Raw genomic sequence first — 21,330 nt, 5'->3', positions numbered from 1 at the left:
AGAAACAACACCCGATGAAGGTCACAGGGCTTGTACTTGTGAATTTTATACTGGATACTGATCTTGGATGAGTGTTTTAGCGTGTGGGCTGAACCTGGCTTGTTCCAGTTTGTTTAGTTTGCAAGACTGAAAGGCCAGCACTAACAAGGCCCCATGAGGTGCTTTAAGAAAGTCTGTTTTATGGAAAAGGCCAAAGAGGGTATGTTTTTTGAAAAAAAAACAAAACAAAAAAAAAAACCTAGAGTTCTAGAGATGCTATTTTATTAATTTTTCAGATCACAAACTTTGTTTCTCTGACTACTATAGAAATGACTATGAAAGGGTAAAATGGCATCAGGCCAGAGATCCTGAAAGACTCCCATCTACTGGCTGCAATGCCTGATTGATTAATCGATTAGTGCATCCACAGCCAACAAGCCTGATAAATGATTAATCATTAAAGTGACTTATCAAGCAAAAATGTCAAATATTACCTTCTTGAATGTGAAGACAGGCTCTCTGCTTTCAAGTTATCATTACAAGAAATATCTTTGGGTTTTGGACTGTTGGTCAAACAAAAGAGGCAATTTGACATTTAATAAACATGTAATTGAAAAATCTGTGCCTAATTGCATGCTTGAGCCTAATTCTGCAGATATTTACAACAAAACACATACTTTACTGCTATTTGCAAACAACAACATTCAGTTAATTACATCTCTGTGGCAGACATGAGCTTATTAAAGGTTATTTCAAATTAATTGTTCATGGTTCTTGAGCTCTGCTTTAGATCTTCAGTACACAAAATAGTCCCCAAGGCAATATTAAAACTTGAAAATGAAAATGGCCCCAAATAACTCATTCTTCAAGGTTGCTTTGCTCACACTAAAATAAAATTATGTGATTGTTTGCACAACGTAGTATAAAGTGCCCACATAACATTTGAGATAACTTGGAGTTAAGATACACATTTGTCTTTGTGAACTTGTGTTATTCAGTTCCCTTTCATCAATATTAAGAAACCTTTTCCTTCTCCAGCATAATGTACCCAGCAGCTTCTGATTAGGAGGAAACACTGAGGTCTCACCATTATTATTGTAATGAATTCACAGGCTATTGTGCAAAAAGCAAAGGAGCTTAGGAAAATAACACGTTTCCCCATCGCTGCTTTGATGAGCAGCCATGAAAACATTTACTTATGTAATCATCCATCTTTTCTTCACCTACATGAGGCAGCTACTGGTTTTCTGGACGAGTTGAAAACCAGTTTTCCATTAAAAGCAAGAGCATCAAATCAAACTACATTTTAGAATGAGAGCCAGTGTCTGCCTGAAAGATTCCCCCTGCTTCAGTTGTTTTTGTTACAATAATCACATTAAAGGTTGTGTGATTGCTTCCTATATGTTTTTTTTATGGATTGTATTCAGTTAAAGTTCACAACCCCAGACTGAAGGACATATAAAATAATACAAAACAACAAAGTCTCTGTCAACTCACTCACATATCCTGCCAGAGCATCCAAACGTATTTAAATAATCCAGATTTTTGCTCAGAATTAATCATTCATGAGTGATGAGTTAATATTATGCAGCTAAATCAAGCCCTTACCTCTTCTACTCCGCGTAAGACATCGTGTCAGATTTAATTTAAGAATGACAGTACTTATGGAAATCAAAACAGTCCTCAAGTCGTGCTGCTGGGGAAGAATCGTTTCTTGAAAGGTGAAGACATTAAAATTGTTAAATTCTACATAAGAACCCTACTGAATATCTCCAAAAAATTAATTCGAGGGTGGAGGGAGGATAAATGAGCGTTTTGCGAGGGGGAGCTGAACATACCACTCTTCTCACTCAATTTGTGAGTGAATAAATTTTTCCCTTAGATGAAGTAAGTGTATTTGGCAGTTGCCCTGTGAGTGTGAGTGGGGGTGGGTGGGGGTGTTTGTATTTGGGCGAGCACTTATGGAACAACTACTATATCAACTCATCCACGGGTATATATCTGTAGGATGTAGCTTTAATAGCTGTGACTACGCTGCGAGCCACACTGGTTCCTCATTTAAGGAGTCAACATGGAAACATGCCTTCCTTTCATCATGAATAATTTAGGCTGTATCTTATTGGCTGGTAGGAAGTGTGATGGGCACAGTGTGGAGCGGCTCAGGGCCATATTGACTTTAATTGTGACTGGCATCTACAGGCTTTCCTCCCAGTGTGGCGAGAAAAATGTCCCCTTTGCTTAGCCGGCCCTGCAGCTCACAGTGAAGCCTTTAAAGGGAAATGAGCTGTAATTAGTTGATAGAGAGGTGACCCCGATGCAGAAAATGCCACGCTAATGCACTAGGATCAGACGCTGGAGAATACTGCTGTTGCCTTCTGTAGTGGAGGAAGCATATATTACATCCAACAGTGCAGGGGTTGTTTTCAATATTCATTACTGTATGTCAGTATCTGTGGTGCTGGAAGAAATGCTTGTCAGGATGAAAAGGACGTTGCATTGTTGAACAGAAAAGATGAAGATCTTGGACAGAATACAAACTAACAAAAATGGTCAATGATGGGTTTAAAATGCCGCTCTCAGGACCAACATGCAGGACAATTCATCAGCAGTGCATTACAGCCCAACTGGTAAACGGGACATACTATTATTTTCTACTTGCAGATACATTATTATCAGTGTAAATGCTGGCTGATATGTAAGTAATTACAGCACAGAAATGCCAAATATAATGGTTTCTCCATTACAGTTTGTCCACCAGAGAGCACTGACAAGATATACAAGACAAAATATATTTTGTGTTTATGTAATAAGAAAAAGCAAATGTTGGAGTATTGCAATTGAGTTTTTTAAACTGTTAAATTATCACAATTGTTATGAGCCTCAAAAATCCAATATCATTCTGCCTGTAGTATCTTGTGCACCCATAGCGTTTTTCTTTGTTTAAAATTCATTATCTTATTATTTTAAAACAGCCAGTAATCTTTCTAATGGCGCTGGCAATGTGAAGGTTTCTTTTTCATTTCCCTTCATGATTAAGGGAGTGAATGTTCGACATCACTTGCGAAGACGTCTAATAATGCTGTCCTGAACTGCAAAGGCCATTTCTATTCAAACGAGAATTCAGTGGCATTGAATAGATTAAAGCAATTACCACGCCATGTGTTCTCCAAGGCCTTCCTCCCACCTCTGCATGTACCATTTGACAACTCGCCACTATCACATCTTCACCACAAGTCAAAGAAGAATATACGCAAGAAAACATCTTCCCATCCTCAACCTTGGGTCATTTTTCATCTTTAAAATGGCATAGTTCTTTCAAATACTTGTTTTTGTAGGACATCCGTGAAGGTGAATCTGGAGGACAGTATTTCATGGAATAAAAACGGGTGGCAGTGGAACCACACCTTCAGTGAGACACAAATTCATCTTTAAACAATACATTCAAATAAAAAAAGGCTTCTCCCTGCATAGTTCTTGATTTGTGGCTCTCAGACGTATAAACTGCCTGAGCAAAGTCACTTCAGTTTACCCATTTAGGATTTATCTCCTCCGATGACGTGGGCTCAGACAAAAACACTGTCTCATAAGTGCTTTATCAAAAACCAGAGGTGCATTATAAGAACTGCACATGAGCCAGCCAAAGCTCTGAGGCAGATTGTGTTTCTGCACCATAACAAAACAAATTATGTTTTGTTTTTTTTCCCTCTCCTCCACCAATGCAATGTGAGAAAAGTCAAAAAGCAGATATAACCTTCCAAACAATTAGTGACAGGTCTGCAGTGTATCACCGAGGTCTCCCCGCTCACCCTCCGTTTATATGGCGAGGGTGCACTGGCTCTTGCTTTAATGAGTGTTGACCCAGACTTTCATCTGGTGACTTTCAGCACTAGAATATAATGAGAGTGGACCCAGAAAAACAAGGCTTCTGAAATTCATACAGCGCTCTTCTAGCACTGGCAAGCAGTGACTCAGGATCCCTAAAATGAATCACCTGATTGTATATGCAACCAAATGGTGCCTGTTGAGGCATGCAAACTGATTGTAAATAATTTGTCCACAGGCTACGGTCGGCTCGGTTATCGATTCAAAGGGCTGATAAAAAAGGCTGGACAATTGACACGCACAGGCAGTGAGAGTGATTTACAGTGTTAAGGCTACAGTGGGATTTGTTACACACTGTAGCTCATACATATGCTTTAGTGATGCTTACACAGAAAGCATGAATCAATCACAAATAAAGACAATCCAGGACACTTTCAGGGTGCAGGATAGATGTTTGCCCAAACTGTGTGTACTGCACTATAAGGTTTTCCACAACACAGCCAATCAATAAATCCTTCCATTCCCGCTTTCACCCTCAAATATTTATATTTTTCTCCTTTTCTGAATATCATTTCACCAAAACAACCTCATGTCAATGCTTTTTTTCTCCCCCTTCCACAGTCTATAGAGCGGAGTAGGCCTTTGTCGACCTCACCGTGGCTCCAGTGCTGAGATAGGGGAGCTTAATCCATGTCCTCTGAGAGATCGCCCAGAAAGATGAAGTCTTAATTAGCCCGATAAAACCCCACATAATAACGCTATTGATATAGACTGGGAAACGAGGACTAAGCAGAACAAAAAAACAAAGACTGCTGTATATAAGATGGTCAAGATGGGCTTGGGAGACGGTTGGCGAACTATGGAAAAAAAAAAAAAAAGGGGCAGTTCACTCACGGTCTCAACTCCAGCAGGGGTGCACTGTCTCATCTCTCCAAGCAATCCACCTGCTCCGAATTCTCTCATAAGAAGCTTAGACAAAAATGCTGACCTTCATATAATCGAAGATTATGTGGAAGAAAACAACAACAGTTTTTGGAGTACTTAAGCAATAGCACTCATGGGAGGTTGGAGCAATTAAAGGCAAAATTACTTGTCTAAGCTGTCCTTGCATCCTCCCGTTCCCTATCTTTGGCTCCCTGTAGTATGAGAGGAGGTCATAAAGATAGTGAAAAGAAGAGAATCACATCTCACTAGCTCTGCTAATCCTTGGGGTACTAGAGGGAGCAGAATCTCCTTTTAAAGAAAGACAATCTAGGTATTTCACATGCTACACATGGATAAATGACAAGGTGACCCTGTATAGTAATACCAGATGGCTTTAGGGTTGGCAAAGACACTGCAAATCCCTTGCGAACACTTGTGCACCTCTTAGAAGAAGTTACAGAAAAATGCATGAGAACTTGATTCCTTTCAGTAATTCAGCCAAAGCAGATGTAAAATGGTACGTTCATGTGTGGATTAATATCTGTTAGAAAAAGCTCATTAGTTTCTGGTTGCAACTTATATCAAAGCCCATCCAACCTCAACCTGCAGAGCTGGGAAGTGGGCTCCGTTCTGACACTTGCGCCTTAATTAATGAGAATGACTGTCTTTGGTTCCCCACAAAGAGCAGTGCCTTTGTTGAAGCATGCTGACAGGCAGATGATATGCTTGTGGACACATACTTTAGGATTTCATCTTTGTAGTCTTGTCATGTTAGCCGCGTTGTGATGTAACTTGTATGACATTTACAGAGGAGATGTAAGCCAACCCCGCTGAAACACTGCTAACTGTGCTGGAAGATCGTTCCAGATTTCTCTCAGTCAAAAGAAAAATTGAGTAGTCTGGATGATTAAAGACATTCCTGCTCAAAGAGTCGGCCGAGGGTTGAAGTGACAGGAATGGTGGATTGACCTGAGAGCGCCCACATGAAACAAAACAGAAAGTTTGTGCTTCAGGGGAACAAACTGTTGTACTTTATTAGTCAATTCACCAATTAGTCCTTCAACAGGAAACTAATCAACAACAATTGTGATCACTGAATAATTGCTTTGGGCATTTATTTATGAAGCCAAATGCCAAACATTCTCTGGATGCAGCTTCTCCAGTGTGACGATTTGCTGCTTTTTTTCCTGCTTTAAACTTTTCTGACCTTATATGCACTAAATAATTAAACAATGAATCAAAAATTCCTAGATTAATCAATAATTAACGATAATAATTATTGGTCTAAGCTGTAGTTGCTTTAAGTTTTACGTTAGCCACTACAAATACTATTTATGACGTCCATCAGGGATGGCACCATGCACATGATGTAAATGCCTGGGCTGTTATCTTTCCCAAAGCCTGGCATCTGAGGCTGACGGACCAGTCACGCTAAATGGAAAAGACACTACGCATTTTCCTTGTTGCTCTTTTACTCCTTGCCAACATGGCAGGAGCAAGCACAAGAAAATGTGAAAGACCTGAATTATTGATTTGACATTTGCATATCTACCAAGGGTTTGGGACCAGGGTGTGGGTAGATCATGTCATGGAGGGAGGTTTCTCCTGGAGTTTCTTTTCAGAGCATAATACCAATCTACAGAGCCTGTTACTTCACATCATATGCAAGATTTTAATGCATTGTGGGAGTTATACCATAGTTCACTACATGGCACCTTTTTTTTTTCCAGATGAAATTGAGTCATTTTGTTTTTTTCTGAACTTTTGGCCACCTCATGGTCCCTTGCTGAATCAGTAATAAGATGGAAGGGTTAAATTGCCTGGACCATCCTCTCGCCTCACATCAACGCTCGGCAGACCTGATCTCTTTCCCCTCCCGATTCCCACAGGTTCCCAAACTACTTTGCACTTCTGTGGCAGCACGTCACTCGCCAGCGTCCAGCAAGGTCAAATGCCATTTCATTTTCTCGCCTTTGATCGCTCCCTGGCTCTTTCATCAGTCTAACCCTCCCCATCCACCCACACGCCACCACCACCACAGCAGTAAAACTGCCCTCACTCATCCCCCTCAGATTTAGAGAATGCAACCGGCAGCAGCTGAAGTTAAATTATGTCTTTCCAGAGGTAATACATAAGCAATCGATCAACTTCAACGTCCAGCTTGTGAAGTCAGAGCTACGCTTTGCTTTTAGACAGGATGGCCAGAATAATCCAAGCAGACCACGGTGTGCATTTAGGTGTGGCATACATAAATCTCAAAGCCTTCTATCAGTAATTCAGCTTCTCCTTTTCTTGGATGAAGCTCGCTGCAGTCTCTTCTCCTGAATGAAAGCTGGAACACATCGACTCAGTGAGCATCTCCATCTTGCCTCTCTGCCTAATCAACTCCACCCATACTGTGAAGTTCAGCTTGGAGTGGAGGCTACGATTTACTCTCTCCTGCCAAGTTGCTCCAAACTAACCACATACTCCAAATGAAATCTGCAAAGTCACAACCACAGCGCTTCAGTGCGTCAAGTTGGTATTATTTAAGTGTCTTAGTGGGCTAAGGGTTTAAGAGGCTGGTCATGTAATCCCATTGGCCCAGGTCTGAGTCTGGCCGGGAACCCTTGTTACATGTCATCCCTCCTCTCTCTGCACAAAGATCCTCTCACCTCTCTGTCCTCTATGTAATAAAGGCAAAATGGCCCCAAAATACTTATAAAAATTGATGTTGCATCTTTTAGAACCAGGATATTATACCTCTCAGCTCCCAGTAAAGTATGTTGAAATAAAATGGGGAAAAGACTGCCGATTATGGACATGCTAAACATTTCAACATGACATCCGGCCTGCCAAACAGGACGTTAACTAAAGAAATATTCTCAGGAGCTGCATTCTTAATAATCATGATAATAATAATAATAACAATAACAATTGAAAAATAAACCACTGGAGACATTTTGATCCACAAACCTCCTTCAATTAAAAAGAATATGTTCAAGTGCAATCATGTTAAACGAGACCAGTTTTTATCAATGATCACTCTTTCAGCCATCTATGAGTAAGAAATGTAGATATTTACAGGACATGGATTCACAAGTCTCAACAGTTGCTTCCTTTGCTTTTCTTGCTTGTTTTCATAACATTATAAATTGAGCACTTTGGGTTTTTGGCTGCTGGTCAGACTAAATAAGCAATTTGACACATTACTTTGGCTGTGAAAACTTGTGATGGGGATTTGTCATTATTTTTGAAAATGTTATAGAACAAATGATGGTGCTCAGGGAAAAAAAAAATCAGCAATTAAAATAATTATTGGTTGCAGCCATGATTCACGCCGGATTTCTCAGTGTTTGAACATGTTTTCGACTGAACAGGAATCCACGTGACCATATGGCAGGAGCTCTTGCATTGTTTGTCACATTCAAAAACAGACTGGATATTGTGTTCACATGCCAGAATATAGCAGAAAATAGGCATATCCCAGTTGGCATAATTGGGTACTTTATTTCCAAGATATAGACTTATATAAATAGAATATGGCACACGTAGATCACCCTGATTATAATAATATAAATAACCTTCAACGACACAGCATAAGTTCCAGAATTTCTCTCTTTTTCACGTCCAAGTGTTGCTGGGATTGTTGCTGCTTCTTCATGTCTAGCAAACTAACATCTCCTCATGCTGCCCAGTCTGGTCGATAACCTGAAACCTGACCTCTTGTTTCCTCCCTTCACTTTCACTCTCCTCCATCGACAGTATTCGCAGTCCTTTGTTACAATGTTCTGTCATTCCTTTCTCTCTCTCTGTCTGCGCTGACAGAGAGTGGGTGATAGAGGCCAGAGTGAGAGAGGGAGAAAGCCAGACAGACAGACGGAGCTTTTAGGGAAGTAAAACACAGAGAGCACCAAAGAGATGGAGAAAGTGAGCTTTTAGGAAACTAAAAGCCTCTGCCCCTTTATGCCTCAAAGCAAGGCCCCTGTTGTCTTGAATGACATGATGAATGGGAACAGACTGTCAATGGACAAAAAGCAACTAAACGTATCTGACGAATGGGATAATGGCCTTGAAGCGCATTAAAATATCTGAATTATTAGAGAACACTTTAATCCAGAGATCACAGAGGGTAGCCTTTCTATACCGTGGCAGCATTTGAACAGGTGTGTCCATGTTCTTAATGAATTCTAATGGGATGACTGGCTGTTAATGGCACTTGGAGTGCCATGAAATAGCAACAGCAACAAAACAAGTTCTGAGACACATTCAGACCTTATTCAGGACGAATTAGCTCAATGTAAAAGGGCAAGGAATTGCTGCTCTGCATATTGGCTAGCTAAAGGCAGAGCAGATCTCAGGAATACGACCCAGAAGGAGAGCTGACACTTTTATGGCTCGAACTGCGTCAATATTATCGCATATCAAACAATGGCTTGTCATTTGGTACCAAGTTTTCATACCTGAGGAGTAAATCTCATCAGCCTCAGTAAGCCAAGCCAAGATCTAACAATGCCGGTGATTGGTTGTCTATGTTACATGTTTTTGAGGCATGCAGGAAGAACGCTACTTATGCCCTAAAACAGGGAACACTGTTTTTTTTTTTGTTAGTTTTTTTCTTACTGCCAGTTGCTTGTCTGCACAGATAACTCAGTAAGCGCTACCTGCTTGTTAGCTATCGAGTGCAGCTAACCTGTATCTGCTCGTCATTGAGTCTATTCACAACATCATCCACTGGCGACTCCTTGTCACCTTGGGGATGGATACCATGGTATTCATTACAGACCAACAGGTGGGCTAGCTCAAAAAAATCACTCTGCATCTGTTTCCCGATTCCAGAAACATCAAGTTGGATTAGGCTGATTAGATGCTACAATTAGACGGCATATTGCTGCCCTCTACTATTTGTTTTTAATGTTCCTTTTCACAGTTATTTATCTATTTGACATAATCCAATACTGCCCATAGGTTGAGGACTTGTTATTGAGAAAAACATTGTTAAGGAATCGATATCGAAGTCAAGGTATCAGTACCGGTAATTTATTTTCAAGGATACTGAGCGCTACCCAAAAGAAATCAAAAATTCAGTTATTCATGTTTAACACCGCTGCATCTTTCGCTTGCAGACCTGCAGCAGATCTGGTCTAAGTGACGACTTCACCTCGAATTAGTTCCTCGGTCAGCCTCCTCGACAAAGGAGAGAGAGTCGAGAGTGCTAGTGCTGTACCTAAACACCGAACTCAGTGAACTCTGGAGCTCAACAGGGTGTTTTAACAGCTACTTCTTCAGCGAGGTGGGGCACAAACACACATCTTGTTCCCACTTATGGAAAATATCATATGCTCCATTCAAGTGTGGCTGTATAAGTGGAGCTGCTATTGTCCCGCTATTGGGTTTACAGTCGCTACTGAATAGCACTGTTTGAATAGATGCTTTCAGGAGAACAGATGCAACATATTGTAATTTTGCCGCACAATACAAATCATCACCACTGCAAAACAGTTCATTCAGACTCTAGTTATAAATGCATGTGCGAATATCGGATGAGACAATAATACTCATTGTGTGCAGATGGAAAGGAAGGGAAGGCATTGTAAATAACAACAGATATGGAACTCGCACCAGAAAACATCTGATTTGGTGCTTTCATGTAGTTTTTGTGTTCAGCTTATACACTTGGAATGTAACCAATATTACTGCATACCCCCTAAATCAATGACATTGCTGCATATGCCATACATATATAGCTGTCAGAGGCCAACAACTGAAATTAAAGAGTGCTTTTTGCAACTCAGTGCATCAACTTATATTACGGCTTTTTGGCTCGAGCCTCCCATCCCGAGCTGCCAGACTGAGGCCATCAACTGCCTCAGCCAATGTAATTCACTGCCCACCAGCAGCTTATTAGAGAGACATACGTGTCATTCACACAATTATCTAAAAGATGGTTGCCTAAGTTTAAGCCTGCCTAGCAACAGGGGCGCCAGTATAGGCACTGATTAGTCCCTATGCAGTGAATACAAATGTCCTCTCCAGAGGGATTGTGAGGAGCCTTAGCAAGCACAATCGCACCTCCACAACCCTTGACCCAAAGCTCGTGCACCATCAATAACTTTTTTAATGATGCATTCTCCACGGCACTCCGGGTGGTTTATGGCAGGATGTTATTTTGACCCTGGTAATGATTAGAGGTTTGCATTCTAATGTAAATTGTTTAGAATACAATTTAAATCCTAATGGGCAAATCAAGGGATCATGGAAATGCTGAAATGGTCATGCATTATCAGAATAAAATCCATATGGGTACTGTATTTACATGTAAAATGAACAGGGTCATGGTTTGTGGAGGTGCAGTACCATATGCATGCTATAGCCAAGAATCCATCTCTGCTGGCTTTTTGAAAACATGCGGTAATCCAGCTTTTCTTTGTGGACAGCTTGATTTTTCACACAAGCATAAAAGGTGAAGTCGCTCTCTCAAGGCACCTTTTGGAGACATTTTTCACAACACTGTGGAGCAGATCAGAATTAGCTGCACTTGTATAAGCTTTTCTAACATGAATCCTTTAAAGGTGAATGGACCCTACAGGCTAATGTGAATGCATGGCATTTAGACATGCCTCTGACATGCCTCTAACAAGGCTCGACTGTGCAATGACATTTCACTTAAAGCATTAATTCAAATACTAATGTAGTCATAATCATGATGGGTCCTTTCAGATATTCTTGTTTTTTGTTTCTTTGCTTCGCTGCTTTTGATTAAAATGAGATCTGTCACACAGCCACTTAAAATAAAAGCAGAGTCGCAGTCGGATTTGGATGTTTTCTGTAGCATTTGATTAAATCACATGGTTTTGGACATAGGGAGCCATCTATTTGCAGCTTTGCACCCGTTATTATTGATATGATAAGTACAAGGTTACCACTTTTGTGTAAATTCTGGATTAGTGTATACAATAATTATATTAATGCATCCAACAGCACAAGATTAAGGGCAATGCACAGTTTATCAAATTAGACACGACACTGTGAAGGCTACTATCACTCTGATGAAGGTAAAGTGGAGATCAATTCATGGGTTTCATGCCCAAATGCATGTTTATACAATGCAGCATTTACTGCAGGTACCCAGGAAAAATTAAAGATTAATTCAACAGAGTTTTGCTGAAGCAGAATTATGTGTTTGGAGGTGAGAAAATTAGCTTTTTGATTTTTGGTCACCAAGGGCCCTACAAACCATTAAGCCACTGTGAGAACAGTAAAAGAGAAAAACACTGTTGGAAACTGTTGAGAAGGACAAAACCACATTTTTCTGGACACAGTTGAGCACAACAGAGTCCATCTGACCAGAGACGTGTCCTATGCATGACAACCAGCTGCTACATTATGAGACTTGATCGCATGGTGTTTCGTAAGTAAGCTCGGGCGTTCTGGTGAAAGGGTAAAGTGAAATAAATATTTGTTAAGATGTGGTTTGTGCTTGTGCCACACTCTCTGGGACAATTTCACAACAGGTGAAAAACCAAAGGGATCATACTGCTGACTTTTTAGACAGCCTTTGCAACTGCTCTTCCTGCATATCTAGTTCACAAGACATCCACCAAGGACAACAGTGACTTGTGAACAAGAAGCTCCCTCCCCCTCCCATCAAACAGCGACTATGATCCAACCGCGGGCCTTTCATAAACATGCCATCCAGCCTCGGGCATCGATGTATCAAGGCAGTGGCATCAAGTGGAATGGCAGCAGGGTCTTATAAAAACAACATAATTGCCATCCCGGGTGAAAACTCTCAGCACTGTGTCATCGTAGCATTATGTAGGCATCACGGCCTCACAACTGGGAGCTAATAAACACCTTGTCAATGCAGTAGGTGTCGGCTTTACACCCAGGATGAGTGTCTCTAAGAAACACGCGAACGCGTCATAACCCTGCACTGGCCCGCTCACTAACACTATTGGTCATTTAGTGTGTTGTGAGAAGGCAAGCCTGCGATCAGTCATCACACACTAACATCATGGTCCACGCCGTCACCACCCACTCTGTCTCGAGTGCTCCTCTGCTCCGGTCTGCTGACAAATCTATGGTGGCACGGATTTCTTTCAGCAGTGATTAAAATGCTGCACTCGCTCTCATTCTGGTCTCATTGGTTTGCTGTTACCTTCTTTCTACATGTGATTAGATTAGAAACATGCCGAGATGTAACCATACTTCACAGAAATGTAATGCTGTTATCAGGAGCATCTGACATCTGATACTCTGTATTATATTGGCCACTATGTAGAGGTTTAGCTTATTGCAAACATTGATCAAAGTGTTGTAATTCAATATAGTATGTCAACAGCAGCATAACGTTGGAGGATAAGAGGGAGGGCGGTCTTTGTTTCATGAATCCTATACAGCCTATTGCAGGGCGGAGAGGTGAATCCTATTGACAACTGGTAGATAGCCAAGGTCAGCGGCCGCACATTTGTTTAATGAAGGCAGCCAGGGCGTCTGGACAAAGCGGATCACACACTTCAGCTGCCTCTTAGCTGTTGCAAGGCAGCCATGATTGAGTCAGCAGCATCCCAGTCATCAAAAAGATCAAGAGTAAAAGCTGACAAAAAAACAGGCTCTTAAGCCTGCAAGCGAGGTGAAACAAACCTATAGGAATATAGTGACAGCGTAAGGGATTAAGGAGAAGCATCTGATGTGATAAGGTCAGTCTGAAGTCACTACCGAGTGCCACAGAGACCCTGCAGAGGGAAACTACAAAAGGTATTCTTTCGTAAGTAGAGCACATAGCACCTTGTGGAAACAAAGAACTCCGGAGAGGCTATAACGCACCTGTGAAGCCCCCCCCCCCCGTGCCACACCCTGAGCCGTGCATCTGTGTGATATCTCAAAGTGTATCAGCTATCTATCATCTTGGATTGTGAGCCCTGATAACGCCTGAGAGGCTCTGCTCCTGCTGCTGCTGCTGCTCGAGCTACGGGAGGCTGCTCCTGTTCTATCTGGCAGTCCGCTCCCTCCGGCTATTTATAACCAATAGAGCTACAGCACTTTATGAATGTCCGCAGGCACAGCATCACACAGTCTTCTGATACTCTGCCGCAACTGTTTTGGTGTGTCATTATAACAGGCCGTGCTGGACAATAAAGGAAGGGGGAAAAAAATCTGGGGCCACTGTCATATAGCCCATTCTCTGCAAGTGCTGCCTTGAATCACAAACAACAGACGGCGTGTGGCACCACACACACACTCACACACAAGTTTCATCCTGTGTCCGGTGTAGTCGCAGTGCACGCTATATATAGATCCCACGACTGCTGTTTTATTGAAAACAAAAAGTGGTTTCTGAGGATCGATAAAATGCACGACTCGGTTGCAGCAGAAGCCCTGCTTTGCCTCTGTAAGGTGTCCGTTGAACAGATAGCCATCTTTGCAGATGAATAAAATGGCATATGGGGAGGATCACGACTGCCTCCACAATAAGAAATGTTATCTCAGCAGAGCCTATAGATGGCCAAATAAAGGCTAGATTAAGATAACATTTTGCAACCCCCAATCTCTCTCTTTCACACACACACACACACACACACACACACACACACACACACACACACACACGCGCGCGCGCGCGCGCGCGCAGTCCCCAATCCCTATTCTCTCTTACACACACACACACACACACACGCACACACACATTTGCGGGACAATTACATTTGATTAATAGCATAAGCTTTCGTCCTCCCAGACAAGCACACAGAGAAATGACCAGAAAAAAAGAGATTACACTGTTGAAATGCGCGCGGATAACACATCCATAAATCAATTTCGCATCTGAGTGTATTAGATGCGTTTTTACCTGCAGAGGACGCGCCTAACCACACTCAAGTCCCCGTTTGCTTTTCTGTCCTGTCAGGCGACTGTGCCCCAATCATCGCTGACTTGCGGGCTTATTTTAGCCGAATGACATCCGAAGAGTTTGAGGAAAGCTTCTGGTGTGGACCGATGTCGCCACTGGCACGCCGGAATTCACATATGCGAGGGATGTTTTCTTCAAAGTAGCCCAGAGAGACCCGGGCTGAGCTGCACACTGTGGATAGGCACCTCTCTAAAACCTTGGCCTCAGCCCACACGAAACTGCATCGACAATGAGCCCAAAAAACACGTTCAGAATAACCCCCATTTCCTGCGCTCTCGATCGGACACTCACCTGATGTAGCCTTCACTGCTTCCGAGCATCCTTTCGCATTTCTCCCCCGACGGCAACTCCCAGCCACCAACACTCAAATTGAGACGCACTATCTCAAGTCCATCGCCTTGAAAGGCAGCTTTCAAAAAAAGAGAAAAAAAAAGGAGGGGAGAAAAGACAACAGCCAGCCGTTTCGTACAGATTTCCAATGACTTTCTCCACAACGGCTGCACCACGGCGGTCAAGATGCCAGCTGGAGTTAAAACAGGCAACACGGCGCGATCCTCCCTCGGTAATGGGACTCCCTGTGCGCCCGAACTCGTCCGAGGATGAGAAGAAAGAAGGAATGCAAATGGCAGGTAGAAAGATACGGAGAGAGAACAACTCCCACGCAGCACCGCTCCCGATGCGAGCGCACACTTCTCTCCGGCTGATGCAGTCTCTCCTCAGCCTCACACTCACAGCTCTGTGTGACTGGCTGTCGTCAGCGGCGCAGGCAATCCGCTTGCTGGAGGGAGGGACAGAGATGATCGGCGGAACGCACTTTGCTCGGTGTCCTGCTCAAGTGTGAGTGTGTGGCACAGCTGTGTGTGTGTTGTTTGTGTGGGTGGGTGCGCTGTGTTTGCCTGCGCCTGTTTGGTCACTGCGCGCATGCAGCCCGTTCATTTGCTGGTTTATTTATTTAGACTCTGCGCGTTTTGTTAACCAGCCTTATCTGTCCGGATTTGTCTGTCCAGATTTCAGCCTCTCCCCCGTTAGCGCGCGCACACTCACACACATACGTTTACGCGCACGCCGGCGCACGGACACGCGCGCAGAGGACGCGTTTCAAAGCGGAGGATGTCTTCTGAGGGTAAATGGGAAGAAAATAGCCCACATTACCGCTGCCACATGCAAATATTTCACCGACAAGCTGCTGGCAAATAAAGAAATAAAATCAGATTTAAGTCTCTGTCTCCAGTCCAGTCTCAGAGAGTGAGAGGGAGGGAGGGAGGGAGGGATGGTGGGGAGAGGTGGAGGTGGAGGGGGGGGGGGGTGAATGGGAAAGTAGCAGTTCCTCTTTTGAGAGCCTGATGGCACTGTGGGCTTCAGCTACTGCAGACACACAGACGCACACATTCACAGCACACGGCCCTTTGCAGGAGGCGGGCCCTGGAGTATGTTGTCTAATACATATCTGATCCTTTGTCTCCTGTGATTTCAGGGGGGTCTCAGGCACAATCAGTGAGAGATATCAGTGGGTTTTAAAAGCAGGAAGAGTAAATATTTCATAGAAGCGGAGTCTTATCATGTCCAATCCACTGTTCTCATTTCTCTTATTAATGTGATGCCAAAGTGGGAGAAGATCAGACTGTTTTCTTGAATGTATGATAATGAGGGGGATTCAGCATCCCTGGATCTTCTTGAACATTCTGGGATCGATGTGATGATGAATTGAGTCAGTTTTAAACTGCATTTTAAGTCAATTTTTGTAGTTGAGTGATGGGACTCCTTAGTAATCACTGGCCATGCTCTGTATTGATAAGCTAAGGTTTGTGGGAGGAGAACAAATCCTCTATTCATGAAAGAATTGTTGGTTCATTTGTTGAGGCAGGAAGAGAAGAGGACAGCAAGACAAAGTGCTAAGCAGAAGTCATCTGCTGATCTTAGCTCAGTGACCACACATGTCGGACGAATACTACGATCTTAGCATTAAAAAAATCATTCCACATATTTGGTATGCAGCCCCACCAGAGCCATGTTAGCCACAGAGAGCTGGTTCCAAACACTGTCAGGACAAGCATGCATGGCTTGCTGTGCCCTGCAATGGAGACAACACAACGTAACAAAGAGCTGTAGCAACAGGTGTCTTTGGCTGAAAGCTTTCCGTCATTCCCTGAGGAAGACTGGGAAAAGTATGGAATGCTCCAAAAACACCTGTTTGGAACATTCCACAGGTAAACAGGTTGATTGGTAACAGGTGATAGTATCATGATTGGATATGAAAGGGGCATCCTGGAACGGCTCAGTCGTTCACGAGCGAGGATGGAGAGAGGTTCATCACTTTGTGAACACATGATTGGATAAAGGAGATTACTGCACGGGCTCAGTACACTTTGTTAAACCTCTGACAGTAAACACAGTTTGTTTGCAAGTGATTGCATCAAGCTTTTATTTACATTTTCACAGTGGGGCAACGTTTTGGGAATCAGGATTGTAAGTTGCCGGTAATACTAAACTTTACACTATAGTTCCAGGTTTGCCACGATTAAGATAAGATAAAACTTAACTGATCGTACGCCAGGGAAAGTTATTTGTTACAGACAGAAAGAATAAAAAGAGGTTGTTAAAGCTAATCATAACTTTTGACACCTTGTTCATCTTTGGGATGTCACATTGTGGTTTATTTTCAGTATCTTAAACCTCATATAAGTTCAAATCAGTATTTTTATTCCAAAATAAATTCCATTTCATCATCCACGTCAGCTATTAGAGGCACGTCACCCTTTTGATTTATAGATGTTTCTACAGTGCTTATTCAAAATTTTGGTCCTTAAGCACTTGCCATGTTATTTTAATCAAGATAATTGGAGTGTGCAGAGGACTCTAAAAACAAGGAGTGTAAATATTTCATGTGTGCCAACTTCAAATCAGCTGCTTTCATTATGCAGACATCCGGTTGCTGTGCGTTCATCACTGCTGACACCTGAAAGAGACTTAAGTGCTTTGGGTCTCCTGGGATTAGTTCATGTATTAATAACTGACGTATAGCATCTGTCGTTACCCCTTTTTAGATTAAATTTAAAAAGTGTCTTTGTTTGTTTTGATCTTTTTTGAACAACCTCACATCCACGTGTAACTTGTAAGACTAACCAAATTACTTTTCAAGTGACCAACCTATGTATATTTCAGTCAAGTTTTCACTCACAGCCCACAACAGAGAAAATACCACTAAAGTATTTGTCTGGCAGTGTTAAAATGTGTATCTGTCCTTCTTGCATCCTCAAGCTTCTCTGCACAGACCCTCAGAGCAACTTAAGCCATTCAGGCATCACAGCTACATGTGAATGTCATCAGCATCAGTTCACGCATGGCCAAGGCACCCTTGCTATGAGTACAGGGTATTTTCTCTGTATTTTAGAGCTGTTTCCCAATGCCTGGCTGTGAAACCATTCCTTCGGGGGGGGGGGGGGGGGGGGGGGTTGGGGCATACGCTTCTTCTTTTCCAGATCAGTACACCAGACCAGAAAAAACTCTGCTGCAGAAATATCTTGACAGCTACTTTAGTCTGAAAGTCAGTTGACATTATATTTCCCTATGGATACGACATTAAAGACTAAAATATTTAAATAAGTTTTAAATTATAATGCTTGGCAACATTTTTCATCTGAGCATATGCGAGGCATTCATTACTAGGCCTTAACGCTTAACACGTAAAACAAATAAGTCAACCATTAACTGCAAATTAGCAGCACTGGTCAAATGCTTCTTGAGTGCTACTAGATGAATAAAACCCAGAAAGAAGGAGATTAAAGAAGAGAAAATTAGCTTTGGCAGGTTGCACTTCATGGGAGGGAGAAGAGAGTTCATGGTCTTTATCCCTGCCTGCCTCGACTCCGTCCTCTCTGCCCTGCTAAGAGCTGCAAACAACAACAGAGGTAACAATGGATACCCAGTGACGCCATGGGCTTTGAAAGCATCCCATCAATAATTAATTTGTTCTGCTGTGTTTCTCAACACTAGCACGCATGCTTGTCCTTAATCTTGTGTTATACTGAGTGTGAGGGGCGCCTGTCACACGGACACTCTTGACTCTAAAGGATAAACGGTTCTGTGATGAGATGATAAAACGGCCATTTGCTTGCTAATGATAAAATCATTTCCCCTGTTAAGTGGTTTTGCATGCTAACCTGCAAGTCTGTCATTCTCACAGTTTTACTGTATTGATAAGCTCCACCTTTGAATGATCATCAGTCTGTGCTGATATTAATCACTGACATTACACTACTGCAAAGTTCTTGTATAGAAATATGGATGTTTTTGTAACCACTTATTTTTCCTCCAAGTGAGGAAATTGCATATACTCTGGTTACAATTCAGGAATCTTTAAGTACATGATCCAGTCGTCACTTAAGCGTATGTGCAATAGAGCCAATAAAAACAAATGCAATGGCCAAAGCTGTTGTTGTCATTGAAGGCGTGTTGATTGATTCAAGACATCAACTCATGCACTGAGTATGAAACAAGAAAAGAAACGTTGCCAGAAGCTGCCCTGAGCCTTTGAGCGGCGCAGTGAATGAAATATGTTTTTTCTCCAGTCTGTAGCCAGCTAACTAACTAGTAAAGAAGACGAGGCATAAAAAACATCCTTTCATTCATCACACACTCTTAAGACTTTTTTTTTTTTTTTTATCTGTGATGCATCTGCAAAGAAACATTACAAAGCCAGCCTGTTAAACCTGGCCAGCTTGTGCTGCATCCGCATCGCCTGCAGGAAATGAAAACCTGCTTTGCTGTCTTTCAAAGCTTAGACTATGAGATGAGCTTGACCTCCGCCTGCACTGCAGCTTCTCCTCAGAATGGATGTTTTGATCGTGACTTCATTAGTTGGACATAAACAAATAAATGAAGTCACTCAAAACAAAAAATAACTTCTGTTTATTCACCTGTATTGCTTAATGCCCCACTAATTACATCCATGTTATCGCCCAGTACCACGTGGCTAGATGGCTGATTGCTGCATAACATTCTCAACATGATGAAACTATGCAGACAAACATTGATCCTGTGGTCAGTTATAGTGGAAAATGCATACAAACTTATAGAATTTGTATTTATACTTCAATGAATTACAAGTAAATTTAACAAAAAACAAAAAAGGGAAACAGGACTCAGAGAAATATAGTCAAGAGAAACTATTACAAGCAGTATTGTATTCAAAGTGCAGCAGGCACTGTGGCTTCAACACATGGCTGCACTGGGCCGCTTTATAGCACAACAGTTTATGATGCATCGATATCATGAAGGGCTGAGGTGAGCTGACACATTTCAGCAGCAAAGACAGATGTGAAAGTGTCGATGAAGGAGGAATTCTTGCTAAACATTCTTTCAGTTTTGTCTGAGAGAAGCAATTTCTTTTTTCTTTATCGTTGGAGCTGTACAAGGTCTGTGTTAAGGCTTTTTTTTTTTTAGGTCCAAACAACAGTTTGCATCAAGCTGTGAGAGCCGCCCAACCGCAACCTTGTGCAGTTTTTCTCTCAGCACAGGATTTGGCTAGCTCTTGATAAGAGAGGACGTTAGCCAAACCCTCCTGGAGAAAACAAACACACAAAATCTGCTCTATAGAAAGTGGACCTGCCTTTTACAAAATAAACATGACAACTTGAAAAGCAAAATACATTCTGTTTGTGTTTTACATTTTACCTCTTTTAATAGCATTTAGAAATAAGTTAATATCTTCCTCTTAACTGTTAATTGAGGACAAAATTACACTCAAAGCATTAACACAGACTCTTTCGGCAGGTCAAGTCAATTTTATTTATATCGCCCAATATCACAAATCCCAAATTTGCCTTGCTGTTTAATGTGAGTATGTACAGATGAGAGTCCACAGCCACAAAGATGTCATGTCCTGTTTTTACAGCAGCACAGGCAGAGCCTCAAATACAGCAGAGCCAAATTATTCCCCCGCCCCCGTTCTTTATCTCTTCCACTCAGCAACAAGGCAATGTGCATCAACAACACCATCGATGACCCCACCCGACTGGAAGAAGCCGTACATACCTTCACCTGTCTCAGAAGTGTTGTGGGCAAAAGTGGAGGGGCAGATGCAGACATTCAAGTATGAATTATGGATGCTCAAACAGCTTTTGCTACATTAAGACCCATTTTGAACTCAAAGGGAATATGCCAAAACGCAAAATTCCAAATACCAGTTCAGAAACATGGAGAACATCAAATCATCCACCAACAACGTAGAATCTTTTGTCAACAAGTACCTGAGAACCATCTTGAAGATACGTTGGCCGAACATCATCAGAAAGAAAGCTCAGTGGGAGAAAACAAACCAAGAGAAAGAAGATACCCAGATGAGAAAAAGGAAGTGGGGTTGGATCCTTCGGAAGCCCAAAACCAATGCAACCAGACAGGCCTTAACATGAAACCCACGAGGGAAGAGAAAACGAGGGAGACCCAGAAACAACTGGAGGATGTCCATAGATAAAGAGGCAAAGCACACTTGGGCAGATCTGGAGAGGGCGGCTCAGGGCTGAGGGCGATGCAGAGGAGCTGTGGATGACCTGTGCTCCATTAGGAGGGAAATGCCTAAAGTCAGGCCAGCCAACAACAAGGAGAGCCTTCTTCTACAGCAGCGACTCAGACAGGAGGAAGACCCTGACGCTCTGCTCCTAGGTGTGAGAGGGTTATGCTAAACTTGCCCTTCCAGGTCATGCTGATATTATGATGGT

The 21,330-nt window shown here is 42.3% G+C and overlaps 1 protein-coding gene across 2 annotated transcripts in view; it reads right to left on the bottom strand.

The window, feature by feature from the left end:
• lingo1a (leucine rich repeat and Ig domain containing 1a) overlaps positions 1 to 21,330 on the bottom strand; it is a 123,228-nt gene that overhangs the window by 11,419 nt on the left and 90,479 nt on the right. The window contains exon 1 of one of the 2 annotated variants that reach the window (XM_076732047.1): positions 14,906 to 15,627. The exons of the other annotated variant lie outside the window; for it this stretch is intronic. The gene's annotated coding sequence lies outside the window, so the exon portion shown is untranslated. Of the gene's footprint in view, positions 1 to 14,905; positions 15,628 to 21,330 lie in introns of those variants that run through there. 2 annotated transcript variants of the gene reach the window in all.

The sequence above is a fragment of the Chaetodon auriga genome, chromosome 6 (assembly GCF_051107435.1).
Source record: "Chaetodon auriga isolate fChaAug3 chromosome 6, fChaAug3.hap1, whole genome shotgun sequence".
Lineage (NCBI taxonomy): Eukaryota > Metazoa > Chordata > Actinopteri > Chaetodontiformes > Chaetodontidae > Chaetodon > Chaetodon auriga.
The sequence above is the reverse complement of the archived record's forward strand: the minus strand, read 5'-3'. Positions and strand labels throughout refer to the sequence as shown.